Consider the following 5,693-nt stretch of genomic DNA (forward strand, 5'->3'; position numbering starts at 1 on the left):
ACACAAGGTGTTTGTAGAATTGTCCAAATGATAATTCTTCTAACAATCTATCCACTATTTGAGTGAGTAACTTGAGTAGTAACTAGGGTTTGATAACAAGTTTTGAGTTAGATTAATTGAATGAGTAAGTTGGTTAATTTTGGCTCAAGTGTAGAATTTACATCGAGAGGTTAGAATCTACATGTTGTAATAACCTAGATAACCATTAGTCCATGCCTATTTCCCCTCTCCATACTACTTGGGTGAACCCGGCCATCCTAGTCTTTCTTAATCATTACTTTAAACCATCTTAATCGTTGTTTAATTCCTACTTGATTTAGTTTATATTTAATCATTAGTTTAGAACTCAAACCACCCTTTTTTTAGATCGAACTAAACTAGCTAGTAAACAAGTAATCCTAGTGCCACAATTTCCGCTCTTTGGGTTCAACCCTTTTGCATATTACAACGAGCAATCGTTCACTTGCGAGAGGAGTATAAATAAAACTCATAACAAGTTTTTGGCGCCATTACCGGGGACGACAATATTGGATAGGATTAGTTCTTTTCATCTAGGCTTAGTTCTTTTATTTGTTGCTTGCTTGTTTGTTTTCTCCCCCTGTCCTAGTATAACTCTTGCATTAGGACTATTTGATCTTTTGTTAAGTGTATGAATAGGTGGTATATCGAACCTCTTCTCCCACTTGATCACAAGATCGAGAGGACACTCCAGGCAAGAAGAAGATTAGCTCTTTCGGCAATTCGAAGATCTCCACCAACTCTTAACCCACCAATTACCCAAAATTCCACAATTGATAACTTAGACCAACCACCCTCTTCCTCCACCCTATCACTACTTCACATTCTACATAACTCTCCACCTCAAAACTCTCCCGTTGATTCACCACAAAATTCACCAACTTATTCACAACATTCTAACCATACAAACAAAACCGAATCTCCACGAAACAATCTCATAAACGAAGACATGTTGGACCAACCAATGGGCTATTACAATAGACCGGACCCCAATCGTGCATGTTCAGCTATCATCTATGGAGCTCTTGCTCCCAATACATTTGAACTCCGACATCATGTAATCAACTACTTGCAACAAGACACTTTCCATGGGATGAAGAATGAAGATGCGCACCAACATCTTAGACCCTTCAAAGAGAAAGCGGGTTCCATTAAGCATAACGGTGTAACGGAGGAGGAAATTCTCTTGATGCTCTTCCCCATCACTTTAAAGGATAACGCTAAGAAATGGTTAAATTCCCATGAGATGGGCACGCTCACTACTTGGGAAGCTCTATCCAAGGCCTTCATCAATAAGTTCTACCCACCTTCCAAGACCGCAAGAATTCGTCATGAGATTTAAAATTTCAAATAAAGACCAATGGAAACTCTAAGTGAAGCTTAGGAGCGTTTTAGAGACCTCCTATCATCTTGTCCACATCATGGCATCCCAAAATGGATGACCACCCAAACTTTTTTCCAAACTGTTGAGCAAAGGTTCCGGGATATGATCGTGGCGGCGTCCGGTGGAAATTTTGATGGAATGAATAACGCTCAAATCACGGAAATGATTCAAAACATTTCCGAGATGTAGAGTAGTTATGCTAGAGACGTGGACTACAAAAGTGAAGGACCTTCCAAGATAGAGATGGAGTACAAGGCAAAATTGGATACTTTGACAAAGGAATTTGAAGAATTCAAATTGGCAAAGAAGCATGGAGACTCGAAGCATGCCAATGACGGTGGACCTAGCCATTCCAAGGTTTATTACGTCCAAGAACCTAGGTCTCCACCCAGGCACTATCCTCCTTAAATGTTTTGCGATTATTGTGGCGGTGTGGGGCACACTATTGAGTATTGATCATCTATTCCTCAAGATGATCAACAAGAGTGCTTTGCTCTCCAAGGGCAAGCTGTACCGAGGGTCTCCTACCAACGTCATGAGTCCTTCTACCGCGCCTTCCCTAACCAAGACCCAAAACTCTCATATGCGGGGCAACCATTGGACCCCAAGTATCAACAACCTCAATACATGCCTCCACCCAAAGCCCGATAATTCTAGGCAATACAATCAAAACCAAGGCCAAGGCTCCAACTACCGAGGCCAAAGGCAACATGACAATCCCAACTATGTCCCACCCCATCAAAGAGATAACTACCAAAATCAAAACCCAAACCCTCCATACCAACAACAAGGCTACCAATCAAACCAACAATCTCAACAACCATTCAACCAACAACAAGGATACCAACAAGGGTATCAACAAAAAAAAAAATTCCTACCAACCTCCACAAAATCAACAACAATACATGGAACCACCCAACCCCACCTCTTCTCTTGATAAATTGTTAAGGTAAATGGATGCCAAGGTTGACAATCAATTCAAGAGTTTGAAGACCGAACTTTCAAATGTCCAAGCACATCAAAGGACATTTGACTCATATATGGCCAACCAAAATCCTTCTTCTTCACAAAGGGCTCCTCACTCATTGCCTCCTCAAGGCTCTAATTCTAGGGATGGACCACCACCACACCAAAAAGCTCATGTGGTAACCTTGAGGAGTGGGAAAGACTTGGAGGACCCTTATAAGGATTATGAATCAAAGAGAAAGAGAGATGTCATGAGAGATGGGGAGGAGATTTCACCTCCCTCACCATCAAGTAGAATGGACAACACTAAGAAGGGGAAGGTGAGTGACTATGTTGAGGATGATGATAATTTTGTTTTAGAGGAAATAGTGGTTGAAAGAGACCAAGAAAGAGTGGTTGAAAGAGACCAAGGGAAAGGAAAAGAAACAAATGAAGTAGCTAACACCAAACAAGCCTCAACTCCCGAAAAGACCATTAACCCTCCAATCCCATTTCCTAATAGAAGTAGAGTCATGAATGAGGAGAGGAAGTTCTCCAAATTCTTGGACATGTTGAAGAAGCTTGAAGTTTCATTGCCTTTCACCGAGGTAGTGACACAAATGCCGCTCTACACAAAATTCTTGAAGGATGTGTTGACCAAGAAAAGAAGCATTGGAGGAGATGGTCTAATCTCTCTTAGAGGAGAATGTAGTACAATCTTACTCAATCCCATACCGGAGAAATTACAAGATCCGGGTAGTTTTTCTATCCCATGCACGGTGGGTAATGTGAGCATTCAAAGGGCACTTTGTGATCTTGGTGCTAGTTTTAGCATTTTACCTCATCCCATTGCGAGGAAAGTTGGGTTACATGACATGATTCCCACCTCCATGACATTGCAACTTGCCGATAGATCGGTCCAAAGACCGATAGGTGTGATTGAGGACGTGCCGGTCAAGGTTGGCAACTTCTATATCCTGGCAGATTTCGTTGTACTTGACATCCCGGAGGATCAACAAACACCAATCATACTAGGAAGACCTTTCCTAGCAACCGGAGATGTTAATATTAGTGTCAAGGAGGGGAAACTCACCTTCAAGGTGGGAGGGAATGTAGTTGAATTCTCTTTGACCGGAGCCATGTCACAACCTATGTTTGAAAGTGTCTACTCTATAGATATGTTGGAAGAAGTTATTGAAGAAGCTAAGGACAAGTGCTCGGGGGAGCATTTGGAGGAAGATCATAAAGCTCTACCACCTATCTTGGATGAATTTGAGGGTCCAAACCCTCCTAAGGTAGATCTCAAACCTTTACCCCCTTCTGCCTATCTCGATGAGGCACACTCCTTCCCCGTGATCATCAATGCGGACTTATTGGCTTCGCAAAAAGAAAAACTCTTGAAAGTTCTTAAGGAAAACAAGAAAGCCATTGGGTATAGCCTTGATGACCTCACGGGAATCGATCGCCGAGTGTGCATACACCGCATCACACTTGAGGATGGATTCACTCCTTCCGCCCAAACTATGAGAAGGTTAAATGAAAAATTGAAGGAGGTGGTAAGGAAAGAAGTTGATAAGTTGCTTGAGGCCGGAATTATCTACTCCATCTCCGGGAGCGATTGGGTTAGCCCGGTTCAAATCATCCCCAAAAAAGGCGGTATGACCATGATTGAGAATGAGGATGGTGAACTCATCTCCACCCGACCGGTCACGGGATGGAGAATGTGTATTGATTATAGGAAGCTTAATTCCGCCTCAATCAAAGATCATTTCCCCTTACCATTCATTGACCAAATGCTCGAGAGACTTACAAACCATGAGTATTTTTGCTTTCTTGACGATTATTCCGGGTTTTTTCACATACCCATTGTTAGGCCTGGAAATTCGCAGATATCCCAGGATGATATCCTACCCCGACCTAGCCATCAGGGTGTCAAGACCTCAAGCTACCAGGATGCAAGAAGACAGGCGCCAAGCCATGGAGAGGACAACGGTCAAAATATCAGGACGATATTTGACCAGATGACTATATTATAAACAATATTCGCGCAATAATTGGAGCATTAATGGAAAAGATTTAGCAATAAAGGACAGCAATTAAAGGAGTAATAATGAGCATTAAGGCGGATAATTAAGACAGAATATTCAGCATTAATTACAAGATTAAGCAGCCGTTCAGCATGACTATATAAGAAGCACTTAGAAATCATTTGCGAAGGACACAACGCAATACAACACATACTCTAACATACAATTCTCTCATACAATACTTGAGCTATTTTACATTCAATTGTGCTTATTACTCAATAATATAGTGAAATCCTCTCCTTGCTTGGTGCCCGTGGTTTTTTCCCATTTAAGGGTTTTCCACGTACAAATTCCTTGTCTTATTTTTACTTATTTATTTTGCTTTATTTTTCTTATTTCGTACCCTGCCCTACATATTCACGGATAAGTTCGAGCTAGTTAACCCTGCCTAGACCTACCCTGACCTGATTTCGCTTTGCGCAAAATCCATATGAAACAATTGGCGCCCACCGTGGGGTATCTAGCTCTTTAAAACCTTTTTTCCTTATCTTACAAAAATCCAAATAACCTACAAAAAATGGCCGAGCCTACCATCGAAGAACAACTAAATGCAGCCCTCCAACAAATAGCTGAGTTGGAGAGCTTGAAAGACAAAGTAGCCCAAATTGAGGCTGAAATCCTCCAGTTAAGAGAGTCTGAGTCGCCTCTGAAACAAAAATTGGAAAAAACCCAAGGAGCAGGCTCTAGATTCCAGCCAGGAACACCATTTACATCAATTATCAAAAACATTGATTTCTCCAGCTTTGGGAGTCCAAGTGGCTCTAAATTTATCAATGTTGATGGCGATGGTGAGCCAAATAATAACAATGAAAAACCTGATGAATCTGCAGCAACTATCATGATGGCAGTAGTCCAAGAAATCAAGAAGCTGAATAAAAAATTCGAAAAGATACCTGGAGTTCCTGCAACTTTGGAGGTGGTTGCCCCTGATAGTTATGCTGATTCACCTTTTATAGAGGAAATAGCAAAAGTGGATCTGCCTAAAAAATTTGTGATTCCGTCTATGAAAATTTATGATGGAACCACAGATCCACAGAATCATGTAGCTCTCTATAAACAGAAAATGTTAGCTGCATCTATCCCTAGTGAATTTAGACAAGTCTGCATGTGCAAGGGGTTTGGAACAACCCTGACCGGACCTGCTCTGCAATGGTACATCAACCTGCCAACTGGGAGCATCCATTCTTTTGCTAACCTGATCAACAACTTCAACCAGCAGTTTGTCAGTAGCAGAGAGTAGGAGAAGCGGTCCAGTGAAC

The 5,693-nt window shown here is 41.6% G+C and overlaps 1 non-coding gene across 1 annotated transcript; it reads right to left on the bottom strand.

The window, feature by feature from the left end:
• Positions 1-1,339: 1,339 nt before the first annotated feature.
• Positions 1,340-1,446, bottom strand: LOC141635871 (small nucleolar RNA R71). Its single transcript, XR_012540526.1, has one exon. It is a non-coding gene; the product is annotated as a small nucleolar RNA R71 (small nucleolar RNA).
• Positions 1,447-5,693: the final 4,247 nt, after the last annotated feature.

The sequence above is a fragment of the Silene latifolia genome, chromosome Y (genome assembly GCF_048544455.1).
Source record: "Silene latifolia isolate original U9 population chromosome Y, ASM4854445v1, whole genome shotgun sequence".
NCBI classification, from domain to species: domain Eukaryota; kingdom Viridiplantae; phylum Streptophyta; class Magnoliopsida; order Caryophyllales; family Caryophyllaceae; genus Silene; species Silene latifolia.